At 46.4% G+C, this 17880-nt stretch overlaps 1 protein-coding gene across 3 annotated transcripts in view; it reads left to right on the forward strand.

Moving 5' to 3' along the window:
- Positions 1–11269: 11269 nt before the first annotated feature.
- BCAR3 (BCAR3 adaptor protein, NSP family member) overlaps positions 11270–17880 on the forward strand; it is a 106992-nt gene continuing 100381 nt past the window's right edge. Inside the window, exons 1-2 of one of the 3 annotated variants that reach the window (XM_046005713.1) lie at positions 11270–11501; positions 13219–13318. The gene's annotated coding sequence lies outside the window, so the exon portion shown is untranslated. The remainder of the gene's footprint in view (positions 11502–13218; positions 13319–17880) is intronic. The other 2 variants (XM_046005706.1, XM_046005720.1) reach the window with 2 other exon arrangements.

Consider the following 17880-nt stretch of genomic DNA (forward strand, 5'->3'; position numbering starts at 1 on the left):
GTATCGGGGAGGGAGGGGTTCCTGTGAAGAACCAGAGAGGAAAGGACCAAGTTGATGACCTCATCCAGCAGTCCAGCTTACTATCCCAGCCCTTGCACTTGGGTTTTGAGCTGTGTGGTGTGTGACAAGCACTTCCTTACTGACAACGCAGGACGGCAGACCCTGCATACAGGAAATAATGTATTTTTAAAAAATCACTGGCATGGGGCGCCTGGGTGGCTCAGTGGGTTAAGCCTCTGCCTTTGGCTCAGGTCATGATCTCAGGGTCCTGAGATCAAGACCCATATTGGGCTCTCTGCTCAGCAGGGGGCCTGCTTCCCTCCCCCCCCCCACCTGCCTTTCTGCCTACTTGTGATCTGTCAAATAAATAAAAAATAAAGTCTTAAAAAAAAATCACTGGCAGACACAAGATTGTCTCTATCAAAACATCACCTTCATGTACTTGCATTCCAAAGAGGTTTTTAAATTTAAAATTTAACCGTTCATCATGGCATTTTTCAAGCATACGCAAAAGTAAAGAAAATAGTGTGGTGAACCCCAGTTTTACTAACTATCCACATTTTGGCCAGCAGAAGATGTCCTGAGTGAAAGAGAAAGTTGCGAGATCCTGCCCTGGGATTCAACACCCTTGGCATTCCCCTGGGAATGAGCTATACAACATTCATGTCTTGTCGGGAAAAAGGCTTAGAACTCTGCCTCTCTTCCCTCTGGAAAATAGTAATAACCCCCACCTGGCAGGGATTGACTGAGCCTGAAAAGTGGGTGGCGTGGTTGGGCGTCACAAACAGAATGTCCTTCCTTGGCTCTGCCTGACCTCTGTACTCTCGAGGGGAAGGAAAATTAAAATGAGGAAGGATCAGATAGAGCCCAGGGGTTGCTAGGCTGGGAGCAATGAGCAAGGCTCCTCTCGGAACCCTCCACCGCCTCCCTCCCGGTAGCCGCCTGCCTGCTGAGGTCACCTGTGACCTCCAGGATGGCGTGCTTGTCCTGTTTTGCAGGACCTACTGTAAGGATAAGCACCATAAAGAGCTGGGAGAAAGCGTTAGTGTAATCTGCCCCTGGGCTGTATGGACCCCGTAGGGAGGGGATCTGTCACGCTTGTCAGTGAACCAACTTCAGCTCAGAGGTGTGGAGGAGGCCCTTATCCCCACTCAGCTACGGCAGCCTGTGAACGGATAGATTGTCTCCTCCAGAAGCATGATCACTGATCTCTCCCATATTGTCCTTGTTGCTATAGGGCTTTCCTTCTGAGAGGCTGCAGTCCCCACTTCTCAGCCATGATGCCCCTACACCTAGTCAGGCAGTGGGGGTCAGGGAAATGAGAAAAATCTACATTTTGGTCCTGGCTCTGTTGTTTAATGGGTTCAGTCCTGTTGTTCTGTTATTTAATTTGCCTGTGGCCAAAGCCCTAAACAGCACTACCCTCTTTCAAAAAATGGGGATAATGATATTTTACCCCAGAATGATCTTAAAAACCCATATAAGCATTATTAATTAACTGCACCGACTTGAGGCAAGATTGCGCAAAAGCTGAAGGGTTAATTTAGCACTTTCCACGTTCTGCATCTGAGCCAATTCCCCCTTATTCCCAAGTCCCCTTCTTTGCTTACCCTGGAAGCACCAGATGCTTCTAGACAGCCAATCGAGAAAACAGCCAATTAAATTAATATTCATTAACGGGCTGGTAATTTAATCTCGGTACAGGAAATAATGTATATTTAACAAGTGCTTACTAAGTGCTGGGCACTGAGTGTATTTTGTAAGGTTCTCACATGAAGTATGTGACTGTCATCTCCATTTTACAGATGGGGAAACCGAAACGGAAGTAAGACATTTGCTAAGAATCATGTAGCTAATCAGCAAAAACCGGGATTCTCAAATGCAGATGTGTCTGATTCTAAAAGCAGTGCTATTTGTTTATTTGTATCATTTTTTCCTCAGGTACTATAATCTAGTGATTTAGAGTACAAGCCTGAGCCAGATGTGGTGGGTTCAAAGCTCAGCACCTTTTCATATCGCTATGTGACCTGGACAGGGACCATGTCCTCACCCATAAAAAGGATTAAGAATAGTGCCACCTCATAAGATTATTGTTGGAATTAAATGAGTTAATAATATATGTAAAGCTCTTAGAATGGTATCTGTCACATAGTAAGCACTATGTAAAATATCATTAATTATTAAAGCAGTCAGTACTCAAGGAAAAAATTCATACAGTTTCAAATAATATTAAGGAAAAAGCAAAGTTCCCTCCTGCTCACCTGTCAATTTCACCTCTCAGTTTGATGAGAGAAAATTCTGGGTGGCGCAGTCAGTTAAGCGTCTGGCTCTTAGTTTCAGCTCAGGTTGTGATCTCAGGACCCTGAGACCGAGCCCTGCGTCTGTCTGGCTTCACGCTCAGGGCAGAGTCTGCTTCAGACTTTGTCTCCTTATTCCTCTGCCCCTCCCCTCCAAATAAATAAATAAACATTAAAAAAAGAAGAAAATTCTTTCCCACATTTTGTACATGTAGACACATAAACCCACACAAATATGTAAGCTCGTGATTTTTACATTAATGGAGCAATTTGCTTTTTTCACTTAGTGGTATTTCAGACGCCTTTCGGTATCAGTTCCTATAGAATGACCTCATTCTTATCAGTTGCACGGTGGGTCCCTAGACTAACTGTGCTGTAATTTAGTCATCCTTCTGCAGGTAAACACTTTTTTATTTAAACCATGATCACTGCTGCCATGAATATCTTAGTGTGTACAGGTGAGTGTTTTTGCAGGACAAATTCCTAGAAGTAGAGCTTCCGGGCAAAGGACACTTTCAGAGCCAAAGTTCTATTAGGTCATCCATTAAGGATTAACATTGTTTTACAGAACAGAGGACTATACAGAGAGGTTGGTGCCTCATAGAAAGGAATCCGCAGCTAATCTTGGGAGTTTTAAGTGATAACATTGTTAGGACGATTTTTTTTTTTTTTTTTTAAGACACCCAGTGAGTCCTACCAACTTCCCACAAACCATTCTATTCGGCTGAAACCTACTCACGTGGGAAGCCAGCTTTGTTATCAAAGAGTGAATTAGTACGTCCAAACAAGTCAGGTTTTTCTTTCAGTTTGACTACTCCTGTTTGTGGGAGCTGGCAGGCTTCGTGTTCTCTTCATTTCCTCCAACTTTCCAGGTTCCTTCTGCCGCATTAGACCATGCTGGCAGGGCTCCCCTCCACCCCAGGCTGGGGCAACCTGCAGCATCTAGTCTGAGCCCTTTCCCAGCATGATTCAAGATGGCAGCCAAGTGGCCATTGTACTAGGTTTTACATACATGTGTTTCCTCTTCCTTCATTTCCATAGCAAAGCATTTCTTTCCCAAAACTCCCCCTTCTTTATTTTACCAGCATCAACAGTCCGTCTCCAGGACTTTGCACTCTCCCTTCTCTCTGTGCACAGCACAGGGGACCTCTGCCCAGCCAGCGCTCCTATCACTCTGTATCTGCACTATGCTATCTGATGACGTACTCAGCTTCCTGTCTCCCCAGCCTAGTGATGCTTTCCATAATGTAGGGCCTTATGAGTTGGTTTTCTAAGTGACATTTAAAAAAATATTTTATTTATTTCAGAGAGAGAGACAGCGAGTGGGCAAGAGAGTGGAGCCCGGAGGGGCAGGGGGAGAGGGAGAAGCAGACTTTCCACTGAGCAGGGAGCCCGACTTGGGGCTCGATACCAGGACCCCAGGATCATAACCTGAGCCAAGGGCAGATGGTTAACCAACTGAGCCACCCTAGCACCCCAAAGTGACATTTTAAAAAATATTTTATTTACTTATTTGAGAGAGAGAGAGAGCATGAGCAGAGGGGAGGGGCAGAGGGAGAGGGAGAAGCAGGCTTCCCGCTGAGCAGGAAGCCAGATGTGGGGGCTCAGTCCCAGGACCCTAAGATCATGACCTGAGCCAAAGGCAGATACTTACCTGATTGAGCCACCCAGGTGCCCCTCTACGTGACATTTTAAATAATAAAAATGATACATGTTTACTAGAAAAGAAAAACCTGAAAAGGAGAGCTTTGTAAATGCAGAAATTCAAATCATCTGGAATTCCATCATTATCTAGACATATTTCAGTATATTTTCTTTCAATTATTAAATAAAGTGAGAAGCTTATTCATGCAAAGCTGATCATTAAATTAAGAAAGTAACTGGGGGGGGCGCCTGGGTGGCTCAGTGGGTTAAAGCCTCTGCCTTCAGCTCAGGTCATGGTCCCAGGGTCCTGGGATCGAGCCCCGCATCGGGCTCTCTGCTTGGCAGGGAGCCTGCTTCCTCCTCTCTCTCTGCCTGCCTCTCTGCCTAGTTGTGATTTCTCTCTGTCAAAGAAATAAAAATTAAAAAAAAAAAAAGAAAGTAACTGGGGAACAAGTGTCCAGAGCTTGGTGATGAGGCAAGTCCTGAAACAGGTAGTTCAGATGTAGACCATCAGGTTGAGGCGTAACTTATATAGAAAATAAGCCTCCGTTGTAAAGAACCACATCTCTTTACCACTCACTCACTCATTCGCTAAGTGTCTGAGGGTCTTTCCAGCCACGGTCCTCCTCCAGGGACTTCTTTAGCCTGTCTCACTGAGTTGGCAGCCATCACACAGACCTTTTGGAAGCTGAGCTGATGTCTCTGCTCGGTACACGGGGGATGTCCATGAGGGCAAGTCCATGGCTAGCTCTTCACACGGCAGGAGCCTCAGCCGTACGGTTTCTGAAAAGACTGCCATGCTTGCTGCTCTGATGCACATCAGAGATGCCAGCTCTTTGCGTCAGCCGGTTTATTATATAGAAGGTCAGGGAATTCTGTCTGTCTGTCTGCAGTTGTTCGAGTTCAGGCTTCCTGTTTGGTCTTCTTCAGTGATAGCTGAAACATCCATTGTTCCTTACTTCTTGTCATTTAGGGCTGGGCCAAGCTGGAATTTTAGGAGTTCTTTTTTCCTTAAACTACATTTTGCCCGATGCCTGTCCCAGCTGCCTCTTCCCTAGTGATGTCCCAGAGTGGGTGGAGGTCAACAGCCTACTCTGTAGCAGGAAGGGGTCAACTCTAGGTTGAGTGCTCCCTGGCAAAGCCTCTTGCACTGTCCAGAAGACGTCACCTCCCTGTCACTGCTTATATTGTCCCATCATGTGTCTTTGGTCCAGGGTTTTATTGTTTAAACATTAATGTGGAAGGTGGCTGTACACTTGGAGAAACTTGAATCCTGGGACAACCGAGGGGCTCAGTCAGTTAAGTGTCTGCCTTCAACTCAGTTCATGATCCCAAGGTCCTGGGATCGAGCCCCATGTCGGGCTCCCTGCTTGGCGGGGAGCCTGCTTCTCCCTCTCCCTCTCCCTCTGTCTGCTGTTCCCCTGCTTGTGTTCTCTCCCTCTCTCTCTCTGTCAAATAAATGAATAAAATCTTAAAAAATTTTTTTTTGAATCTTAAAATTATTTATAGCACAACCCGCACCCGTGGCATTACATTTATTTAGCTTATAAGGGAGCTTTACCATTAGTACAAAGATAGAGGACAAAGGGTCTAGAAGCTTGGAGTTCATACATTCATTCATTCATTCAATAAATATGTATCAACTGCCAATAATGCTCCAGGCCCCAAACTTAGGACAAAACAAAAGTAAAACCAGTCATGGATCTTAGATTCTTTAGAGCAATGGATGTTAAACAGAAATAACAAAAATAAATGTGTGCCTGTGAACTGTGACAAATGCCAAGAAGGAGAGGGGGCTAAAAGGCACATATTAATGGAGGACCTGTTCTGGACTTAGGACATCTTAACTGGGGTTGGTTATTTAATTTCAGGGTGCCTCAGTCTTCCCATCAGTAAAATGGGGCTACCGCTACCCTCTGTGACTCACAGACATTGAGGGAGGAGTGATCGCATACATGAAAGGTGTTGAAAAATGCTCAGTGTACCTAGATGGGATCACATTACTCTCTAGCAAAGGCAGGGACTCTGGCCTCTTCCACAGTTGTCATCAAGCCAGGCATTACTCGGCCTCTTGGACTGCAGACCTTTGACCATTTTCCTTCACCTGCCAGCCCACTGGGGTCAGACAGACCTGTGGTTAGCCTTGGTTCTGCTCCCTACCTCTACAGTGAATTTGGGTAAGTTACTTAGCTCCTAAAATCCACTTTTCTTCTTTGTGACATGAGGCACTAATAGCACCAGCTCGTGGGTTAGGGCTTGTAAAGCACTTAGCATTGTACTTAGCTTGTAGTTACTACTAACCCAGTTGTAGCTACTGTTATTGTCATCACTGTCCCTGGTAATTATTAACTCTTGCCAATTATTTCTTGGAATAACTTTGGTCATTTTGGTCCTTCCATTCCCCCTACCACCAGCCTGGTCAAGGCCCTTGTCATGTGGGCCCTAGTCAAGGCCCTTGTCATGATTACTTCTAATCAGTATCCCGTGGTGACTTCTCTGGTTCACTCTGCATGGTTTCCAGAATGAGCTTCCTAAAGTAACAGTGCTTTGCATATATCAGCTCTTTTCTTTAACATAATCATTGAAAAAAAATTTGCAACTCATACCACAAAGAGCTAAGCTTCCTAACATGCAGAGAGGTCCTAGAACATTAATCATAAAAAGACCTACAAATGGATAGAAAAGTGGGAGTACCAATGCCAAAAGGGAAAACTAAATGACCACTGAGCATGAAAAGATGAGCAGCCTCGCTTATTATAAGAGAAATGCAAATTAAAACTGCAGTGAAATTCACATCTTATCAGGTTGACAAAAATTCAAAAGTTTAATAAGACCTTCTGCCCATCATAAGGGGAAAATCTTACATTGCTGGGAGGTATAAATTGGTACAGTCCCAATGGAAGGCAATTTGGACCACTTAATAGAAATTGCAAAAGCGTATACCCTTTGACTGGGGAATTTTACCTCAGGAAATTTACCTTATGGATATGCTTGGACTTACTAATACCATATATACAAGGTTATTCATTGCAGTGTTGTTTGTAATAGGAAAGGATTGGAAACAACTTAAATGTCCATGGGTAGGGCACTGATTGAATGAATTACAGCACATCTCTTCAAAGGATTGCAATGCACTACTATGAGAAAATCTCTGAGGCATGCTGTTTAGTGAAAAAAAAAAAGCAAAGTGTAGAACTGTGGGTATAGTATGTTACTTCCTGTGGTAGGAGTTGGGGATAACATACACACACTGAGAGAAGCTCTGCTAGGAATACATGATATTAATAGCGGTTTTGCCTGTGGCGGGAGGGGGACTGGGCAGTTGAGAGAAAGAGTCGAGAAGGGGATTTTTCACAGTATACCACTATATTTCTTGATATTACCTAATCAGAAAATTATGGTTGACCCTAATGCAGGGTTTAGGGGCACTGGCGTCAGTGCTGTTGAAAATTTGTGTATGATTTTTGACTTTCCAAAAATTTAGCTACTAATAATCTGTGGTTGACCAGAAGCCTTACCTTACATAGACAGTTAACACATATTTTATGTCGCATGTATTATATAGTGTACTGTTAAGATAAAGCAAGCCACATAAGGAAAAAAATGTTATTGAGAAAATCCCAAAGAAGAGAAAATACACTTACAGTACTCTCTGTCCTGTATTTATCCAAAAAAAATCCTCTTATAAGTTGACCTGTGCAGTTCAAACCCATGTTGCTCAGGGGTCAACTATATATTAAAAAATGCTATTATCCATTTATTAATGTATTGAGCACCTACTATGAGCCAGGCACTGGGGGTACAAGTGTGAAAGTAGTTGTGTGGTGAAAAGACCACTGAACTTAAAACACCTGATTTAAATTGTGACTCTGCCTCTCACTAGCTATGGATCTTGGCACATAGTAGGCATGCAACAAATATCTGTTGAATGAATTTATGGTTGACATTACTTAACCTTTCTGAGTCTATTTCCTCCCTTATAGATGGGGCTAAAGATGGTTCCTGTCCCGCAGGGGTGTTATGAAGACATAGAAGTGTCATGAAGTAGAGTATAGTCAATGATAACTACTATATGCCAGGCACTTTCACATTTATTATTTCCTTGACTTCTCACATGCATTCACTCACTCACTCATGAGGAAATGGAGGGACTGAGAGGAGCAGTGACTTGCCCAAGGCCTCTCAACATGTGAGTTGTCTAGTCTTTCTTTATTGCTACCTCCCTATCATGTGCCACAAAGTAAAAACTTTATATATAGTAGGTGCTTAGGCAGTTCTGAAAATCAAGAAAATCCAACATGTTTTATCACTGTTTTTAATGACACTTTGGAGCAGGAGAAAGTCAGTAAGTGTATTTCTGATAATTCAGTTTAGATATATACCGGCTGGTCTGACATTCACTGCACTAAACATTTCAGGAAAATTCACCCCCCCCAAATCTTTTTAAAATAAATATATAAAATAATAATATATGTTATATATTACCTATAATATAATAATAAAAATAAATAATAAAATCTTCTCATGAAGATTGAAACCTACCTACAAAACACCTGTGAGGAAAATGTAGAAACTCATTCTTGAAGATGCTGTACTTAGAATCTTACAGACTTGCCAATAATTCTTTCTCAAAGGGATGAAAATGACATAACACATATCCAACGTAGGGGTGCCTGGGTGGCTCAGTCCATTAAGCTTCTGCTTCTTGGGGGCGCCTGGGTGGCTCAGAGGGTTGAAGCCTCTGCCTTTGGCCAGGGTCCTGATCCCAGGGTCCTAGGATCAAGTCCCACATCGGGCTCTCTGGCTCTCTGCTCAGCAGGGAGCCTGCTTCCTCCTCTCTCTGCCTCTCTGCCCACTTGTGATCTCTGTCTGTCAAATAAATAAATAAAATCTTAAAAAAAAAAAAAAAAGCTTCTACTTCTTGATTTTAGCTCAGGTCAGGATCTCAGGGTGGTGAGATTGGGCCCCAGGCGCGTGCTGTGTCTGGAGACTGCTTGAGATTTTCTCTCCTCCCTTTGCCCCTCCCACTCGCCCAAATACCCAATGTGGCACAGTTTTCAAAACATTTTTACTGGAGTAGAACATGCAAGAAGAGCAGTGCACAAACCAATTTTTATAAAATGAAGGACAGTTAATTTTTATAGAATGGACACATCTATAAACCAGCACCTGACTCAAGAAATAGAGTATTATTACCACCATCTGGAGCCTCCCCTGGTCTCCCTTTCGATCACTACCCAACCCAACCCTCAAGATAATCCACTCAAGATAACCAATATGCCTCAAGATAACCAATGTGCCTCAAGATAACCCAATCCTCAAGATAACCACTATCTTGGGGCACCTGGGTGGCTCAGTGGGTTAAGCCACTGCCTTCAGCTCAGGTCATGATCTCGGGGTCCTGGGATCGAGTCCCGCATGGGGGGGGGGGGTCTCTGCTCAGCAGGGAGCCTGCTTCCCTCTCTCTCTCTCTCTGCCTGCCTCTCTATCTACTTTGGATCTCTCTCTGTCAAATAAATAAAATAAAATCTTAAAAAAAAAAAGATAACCACTATCTTTACCTTTAAGATCATAGATCTGTTTTGACTGTTTTTGGAATTCATGTAAATGGAAGTATATAGTATGTATGCATTTGTGTTCAGTTTCTTTCACTCAACATCTTATTTGTGAGAATATGATCTTGTTGAGTATAGAGGTAGTTGTTATTACTGTATATTATTGCCCAGAGTTTATATCTCTCCCGCTGGTGGACATTTGGGTGGTTTCTTTTTTTTTTTTTAAGATATTATTTATTTATTCGACAGACAGAGATCACAGGTAGGCAGAGAGAGAGGAAGGGAAGCAGGCTCCCTGATGACGCAGGGCTCGATCCCAGGACCCTGGGATCAGGACCCTGGCCGAAGGCAGAGGCTTCAACCCACTGAGCCACCCAGGCGGCCCCGGGCGCTTTCTTTGCTATAAACATTTCTGAACATGTCTTTTGGTGAATGTGTACATAAATCTCTGTTGAGTAGACAACAAACCTAGGGATGGAATTGCTGGGTCACAGGCTACATGCTAATTTCACCAAACAGGTCTGTAAAGTGTTTTTCAAAGTTCTCTAATTTTATCCATTTTGGTGGGTGTAAAGTGAGAGATTGCATCTTCAGTTTTCATTCTGGGATGATTAGTAATTGAGAAACTTTTCATATGTTTATTGTTTTGTTTTGAGAAATGCCTATTTATCCCCTTTTGAGAAATGCTATTCAAATATCTACCTATTTTCAGTCAGATATTCTGCCCTTTTCCTGCTGGTCTCTAAGCATTCTTCATAGATTCTACATACAAGTCCTTTATTGGATACATGTGTTGCAGTGATCTTTTCTCCCTTTGTGGCTTGACTTTTCACTAATGGTGTCTTCTGAGGACTAGGAGTTCTTAATTTTAATGCTGTCCAATGATCAGTTTTTTCCTTTATGATTGGTACTGTGTGTGCTTAAGGAATCTTTGCCTACCTCAAGTTCATGAAGGTCTTTCTTTTCTTTTTTCTTTGGATAGGTTTATTATCTTTCACATTTAGATTTAAAATCCATACGGAATTGATTTTTTTTTTTTTTTGACATGGTGTGAGGTGGGGGGGGGGGTCAAGATTCTTCCTTTTTCTGCATGTAGGTATTCAGTTGATCCAGCATCATTTACTGAAAAGACATGTCATCTTTTCTCAGTGCATTGCAGTAGCATCCTTGACATAAATCATGGCCATTAAATGTACATCAGCTTCTGGACTCTCTATTCTATTGGTCAGTTTGTCTACCCTTGATGCCAGTTACTATGCCTGTAGCTTTATAAAGGGTCTTGATTGATATCTGATAGTGTAAGACCTCCAGTTGGCTCCACTTTTTCATCCCACTAAGCCTATCTAGTACTGAAACGCCAATTCCACTTCCCACTTTGCTTTCAATTTGTCCAGGTGGGTGTGATTGATTTGCCTGTTCCAGGATTTGGTTATTTGTGGTTACCTGGATCGTTGCCTCATCAAAGCCCTTTAAACTGCAAGCCAGCCAGGTGTCTGCAGACTGCAAAGCCGACCAGCCGGATAATTAACGCGGGGAAGAGGGGAGGACTGGAATAGGGAGTATTGTCCCTCGAGAGGGATACAGCGAGGAAGTGGACAATCCTCACTTCAAGACTTTTGGGGGGTACAAGGGGAACCAAACTCGCGAACCCGGCAGAGGAGGGCAAGGCGAGGTCACGGCATGTAAATGTCTCGGGGTTCCGCGAGGGCGCGCGAATCGGCTCGCCGGGGTGTGGCCGCGGCGCCGCAAATCACCAGTTGAGGGCTGGAGCGCGCGCCGCGGGCTCAGAGCCGCGCCTGCAGCTGCCGGGGCCAGGGCGGGAGCCGGAGCCGGACCCGCCGCAGCAGCCGAGCGCACGGGAGATCGGCGCGCGGGCTTTTCTGCGGGCACGCCCCGCCGACCATGAACGGCCCGTGCCCCGGGAGCAGCCGCGGCTGGGGGGCCGCCGAGGGGCGCCTCTGAGCCCCTGGCGGGAGAGCCCCGGCACCGAGCGCCGCGCGGGGAGGTGAGTGTCTGCCGCGCGCCCCGCGGGGTTGCTGCTCGTCCCAGGGAGCCTTGGCCTCCCCCTCCTCTGGGAGGACTGGCTGGGAAGTTTGTTGGAGAAAGTTAGGATAGGGGGAAAGTTGAGCCGGCGCTCCCCCACCAGCAGAGTTGGTGTTTGGGGGCGGGAGTGGCTGAAGTGCGAACCCGGCTTGTGCCCTCGGGGCCCTCGAAATTGGCCGGCATTCCCCAGACGTGGCCCGCGGCGGGAGCAGCTCCGCGCGGTGCCCTGAGCATCTCTGCTCTTTGCTCTCGAGCGGCATCTTCCCGGCCGCTGGTCTCCCCCGACCTCCACCCCTGTCCCCCGCCGGTCCGGGCTGCTCGTCCGGTCCCCTCTCTGATGGGGTCGGGGGGCGCGGGGGCCTAGGGGCTCCGCTGGAAGCCCTGGGCTTGGAGGAGACGAGTTTCTCCCGTAACCTCTCCGAGAGTTTGCAAAGAAAGCGAAGGAGCCTGCCCAGTAACTGTTGACAACATCCCCCTCCCTCTCTCTTTGTTGAGAAGGAATGAATAGTTGGTTGTGTCGCTCCCTCTGCGTCGGAGAGGGGAGGGAAGGGGAGGTGTAGGGAGGGACGGTGGACGCGGCTGGAAGAGGTTCGGATCTCAGCCCCTCTTTCCCTAGCGGCGGCGGCTGCCACCACTTTAAAAGTTGAATCAGGTGTAGACACTTGTCTGGGAGCGGTCGAGTGGGCTCCGAAGCAGCTGGCAAGGCGAAGTGTTCCGTGGGCAACATGGTGGGTCGTGGCTGGGGTGGAAAACTGGTTTTGGCATTAACTCGCTTGAGGAAGATTGCACCGAAGGGGCAAGAGCGTGTGCTTTCTCCCAGAGCCATTGGCTGGGATAGAAAGTGGAGCCAGGCGTTCAGGGATTTCTTTTAAACCTTGAAACTTATCTCCCAAGGCTGCACAGATCTGTCCAAGGAAAATACATTGGCGGAGGGAAGGTCAGTTTGGGAGCGGATGATCTTCCTGCACGTTGCCAAGGACGGAAGCGGGAGGAAGGGGAGGCCTCGGTGCTGAGAGAGGGAGTTCAGCAAAGCACCCGTGCAGGGGCTGCCCACTTAATAGTGGCAAAGCCACAAGTCAGGCTGTTGTGTGGGGGTGTGCAGGGGAGTGTATGGAATATAATGTGAAAGGCGTGCCATGCGGGGGCTCCCTTACCTCCAGCTGTCTCTAAACCTGCTGAGAAGCCTGGCATTTCCAGATGACTAACCAAGATCTCAATCTCCTGTTCATATAGAAAGGACTGCTTGTCAGATGAAGGCTAAACTTAAGAACTTTACCATGTAAATTCTGTGTTGTGTTGCTTGAAATACAATCCATGGAAGAATTATTCATACCTCAGTCATTTGGCTAGACTTCATAAATTTACTTCGAAAATAGGGATACATTTCATTTCTAAACTGAAGAAAAACTTCATTCTAAGCGCCTAAGCCAATTTTTTAATCTTCTCTTCCTGTTTGACTCTGCAGAGAGGTTACAAAACTCCATATCCAAATGAGAAATTTTTTGTTGGGGTCATAACTGGGCAGCTGACCCAGTTACATTTCCAGAGTTTCAAATTTGACAAAGTTTTAAACTCCCACATCAGGCGACCATCTATAAGTTTAACTTGAAAAATAGCTCATTTTAGAAATAAATTGGAAAAATCCAAACAAGCGGGCTGCCTGTCTTTTCCTTGACTAGCATGTGCTCTTCAGTTTCTTCGGGACATCTCTGCAAAGCGAGCGAGTTGGACTGCTGGTCAGGAGCACTTCAGAGACAGCCAGTGAGCAGGACCAGGAAGGTAACACAGAGGGTGGGAGTTGCTCATGCTCACTCTTGTCCCTGTTGAGATTTACGCTCTTTGGACATTCACAAAGGTCTCATATGTTCATATCAAGATGTAGAATCTTTGACCTTTGTATATATTTCAAGGTCTGGCATTAGACCGAATTAGGACACCGTGTCTGTTTACCTGCATAGTGGAGAGAGGTGACGTCAGGTGGCCAAAGTCTCATCTGGGCTTTTCTTTTAAAGACTGCCTGTAGGCTCTCTCCATGGACCTGTGTGTGTCTGTGTCCTACTTGGTTTGGTGTTTATGCCTATGGCTCTGAGTTAAAACATTTACCTCCCCATCCTTCCTGACTGCGGTGTTTCCCAGAAGCAGTGACTTCTTTTGTGAACTCTCTTTGTAATAGGGATACCATGCTGAGCAAGGCAGATCTGGTCCCTGACCTGCTGGGAGGAGACCTGCTATTTATTGAGTTCTTGCCACATGTCAAGGGCTTTCTGTACACTGTTGCATTTACTTTTCAGAGCAGTCCCACAAAAGAGCTATTTTTAACCCATTTTTACAAATGGGAAGCTATCAGAGAGGTTGAGTAACTTGTTCCAGGCCACACAGCTAGTAAGTAAATGGCAGAGTAGGGATTTGGCCCTGTGAATGTCTGTCTTCAAAGCCTAGGTTCTGATTCATACAGTGTTTGATTAAAAGAAAAAAAAAATCACAAAGTACATAAGAAGTATGTAATGGCTAGGAACATTGAGACAGAAGCATCTCCAAGTAGAGAAACCCTGGGAGCCAGAAAGTGGAGAATTGGGGTTAGTCTTCACCAGACTTTTCCAAGCACTATGCCCATCGCAGAGCCTTTGATTTGCCCATTACCCTTCCTGGAACTCCCTTCCCATCTTCTCTTGACTGTTTCTATGTCTTTTTTTCAGGAACCTTTTCAGAGAAGCCCTCCCATACCACCCTAATCTAACTAGCTCTCCATCATCCCAGCTGATATGTTCTATCATTTCTTCCTGGTTTGTGTTCTTTAGGACACTGATGCTGGGATATTACCTGGTGTGTTTTCTTGTCTGTTTTGACAGGACTGCCCCCCGCCCCCCCCCCCCAATCCTAACTTACACTCCATGAGAGCCAGGGCCCTGTCTAGTTTTTTAAGTCTTCATCCCCGGTACATTGTAAGCCCTCAGACAATATATACTTAGTGAATGAATATTTACTTGCTTTATTTGGGCTTGATTCTCTAAGATACTACTTGTATGTAGCACTCTGAGATTCTGCCTAGTGGAGTCAAATGTAGTAAGTGGCTTTGCTCTCAAAATGAAAGGTACTTGGGGCGTCTGGGTGGCCAGTCGGTTAAGTGTCTGCCTTAGGCTCAGGTCATGATCCCGGGGTCCTGGGATGGAGCCCTGGAACCCCAAGTTGGGCTCCCTGCTCCTCAGGGAGTCTGCTTCTCCCTCTCCCTCCCCCTCCTTGTGTTCTCTCTCTCTCTCTCAAATAAATACATGTTAAAAAATTGAAAGAGACTTACCTTGAACCTAGATTCCAACTACATACCATGTACTTCCTTCCCCTGGATTTGCCCTAGGTTTCTAGAGTCTGGAAAAAACAAAAGCGAATAAGGGTCAGGTAGGAAGTACAGAGAGTACCCTGTAGTCAGGTTGTAAATGAGTTCCTTCTACCTGTAGTTCCCCCTTCTGCCCTCTGTCCCACTTTTAGTTATATTTTTGGAAGTTGTGTCTCTGGTCTGGGCCTACCTCCCCAAACCTTAGGCTGATTCAAGCTTGACGTAGGGCCCAGGGCTTAGCCAGTGTTTCCAAGTGACTACACACAGGGCAAGCCTATGTTTTAATGGGGGAAGAGTCCCAATTCAGAGGTAGTGGGTTGTAGAGGGGAGCCTGGCTTACATATTTCAAGTTTGCCTACAGCTAAGAATTCTCTGGAGGTTTCAGCTTGGATAATCTTCTCCCTCCGGTTATTAAACTCTGCTTTACATTATTCAGCTCAGCATCCCATCCTTAGCAAAGCCTTCTCTGGCCACTGGCTGAGTCTAGACCGTGGTCCCCACTCTGTGCTCCCATGGCGCTGAGACTCACCAGCTTGTGTGGCCGGGACTTGCTGTCTGCTTGCTTCCATCACAGAGTAGTAACCTCGTGAGTACTGTTGTTGACACTGTCCCCTAAACACCAGTCACAGTGCCCATCATGGAGGAGGCCCTGCATCCTGTGTGTGGTGACGAGAAGAATGAATTGATGCTTCTCTTGAGGGACCCCTCCTCATTGCCATTCTGTTCTGTTCCTTGGGTAGCCCAGTCCGAGTGTAAGTCCCTCTTTACCAAAGAGATGTGCTTATCTAGTGGGCCTCAACCCCGACTCCACTTTGGACAGTACTGGTGGCTTTCAAAAGATTGATGCCAGGGTCACACCCACCGAGGTTCTGATGTCATCGGGCTGGGTCACAGCTTGAGTGTCAGGATTTTGTTTTGATATTTTGTAAAGATTTTATTTACTAAGAGGGGTTGGGGAGCAGAGGCAGAGAGACAAGCAGACTCCACACTGAGCAGACCCAGACATGGGGCTCGATCCCACAACCCTGAGACTGCGACCTGAGCAGAAATCAAGAGTCAGATGCTGAACCAACTGAGCCACCCAGCTCCCTGGGTGTCAGGATTTTAAAAGCTTCCCAAAGATTCTTATGTGCAGCCAGCCTGAGGACCGCCCCCGCCCCAGCTTCAGATTTTCAAAACTCAGTCCTTGCTTTAGGCCCTATAGGCTCGAAGCAGCCGTGGTGAGTGAGAGCAGGGATGTAATTCATGGATATTGTATGGTTCCTGACAGTTTAAGAGGTACTTTCACATCTGTTATCACAGTTGATAATAATAAGCTAAGGGATCTGCTCTCTGGTTTAAATATTCCCTTTATGTTGGTGATTTTTAAAAATCCACATCCTGTTCTGGCTCCTAAGCGAACATACCAGTATCTCACCTCCTAAGACTGAATTGCACTATTGGTTCCTTACACTCCCCAGCTCAGCGGCCAGCCCGTTAGCCTCCCTCCCGTGGGAGCCCTCTTCTTACCCACTCTGCACATTACAGCATCCCGTGGCTGTGACTTTGAGCTCCTCATTCTTCCCTTTGTCCCTCCTTTGCTTGGCCACTGCCCGAGGTCAGGGTTCTAAATCCTTCCTCGCTGGCTTGTGGGCAGCAGCTTGACGGGCCTGTCTGTCTCCCTTCTTTCCTTTCCAGAAGTCCCGGAGTTACCCACTTGGGCACAAACCGGCTTCTTTCCCTCTCTTCCAGATCTTCTCTAGCACCTAACCTTGGAGGCACCTCCTTGCCTCTAGCATCCTCTCGGAAGGCTTTTCCATACAATTCTTGACCTTTCAGAATCCCTCCAAAATGTCTCATCTCCAGCATCACCCTGTTTGAGATCCTCCTCAAGTCAATTTGTTCAGATTAATTGCTCTTCCCTCCAGCATGTGAAGGGTCCCTGGTGATTCTGAGTTCCTGGTCAGGGATTGGGGCTGATACATCATTGATTCTCTTAAGTATCTTATATGGAGGGAGTATTTCAGTGTTTTTTGAGTCGAAAGTAGGAAGGGCACATGTTAACCCTCAATGCAGAGAGTAAACTGAAGTATGGGAAGCTTGCTGAAGGGCATTCTCAAGCACTTTGGCCCCATTTTGAAATCGAGATCTTGGATAAGCAGAGAAGAAACCTGTGGCCAGAAACGTTGGAGCCAGGGCAACCTTTACCCATCGTAAGAACTGGAGATAGTTGACCAGCTATCCCTCTGCATAGAAAGAGCTTCTGTGGGCTGCTCTGGGACTCCCCAGCAGGCTCTTTGGAATGATCTAGGCCTCCCTCTGAAGAGGGTGCTGACAGCTTGGATAGGCAAGCATTCACAACTGTGGGGGGCGGGGTGTGTGTGTGTGTGTGTGTGTGTGTAGGGTAAGGGAATCCTGGTAGGCTTACGTCACTGGTGGTCAGGCGGGGAGGGCCAGCGAGCTTGGGTTTCTTTTTAAATAATGATGACTAACATTGAGTAAGTTCTGACCTTGTGCCAGGTGCTGGCCAGAACCGGGAGCGGCCCACACGGGGACTCACAGTCCTATTGTTCCACACCCGCTGCGAGCCAGGCCTTCTGTGTGGTCACAGTTTGGCATGGAGCAGACAGGCCCCAGAATGACCACGTCTGGGGACGAAGGAGGACAGCGTTAGGATCCTACACCTTGTAGGAAGGCTTTCCTTCTGTCCAGCCCTTGGCACGTGTGTGTTTCTGGCGCAGGTGAAGCAAGGGATTGTGGATGTTTTGTTGTCTGTCGTTCCCCTTGTGCTACCTTCGTCCCGGTTCTGCGTGCTACACCGTTAGCTGCTGCAGCCGTGCACTTGGTTGTCTTCAAGCCACATCCCAAGGCCCAAGTTCCTCTGTGGAATGGACTCTGCAGGGCTATTATTCAGTAATGATTTTCACTCCAAGCTGTCCTTTTGCAGTGGAGAGGGGTGGCCTGTGAGGAATGGGGGCTGCAGAGCTTTGGGACAGACTACAGAGCAAAGGAAGTGTTTGGCTCCCTGGTC

This window comes from Meles meles, chromosome 1 (assembly GCF_922984935.1).
Source record: "Meles meles chromosome 1, mMelMel3.1 paternal haplotype, whole genome shotgun sequence".
NCBI classification, from domain to species: Eukaryota; Metazoa; Chordata; class Mammalia; order Carnivora; family Mustelidae; genus Meles; species Meles meles.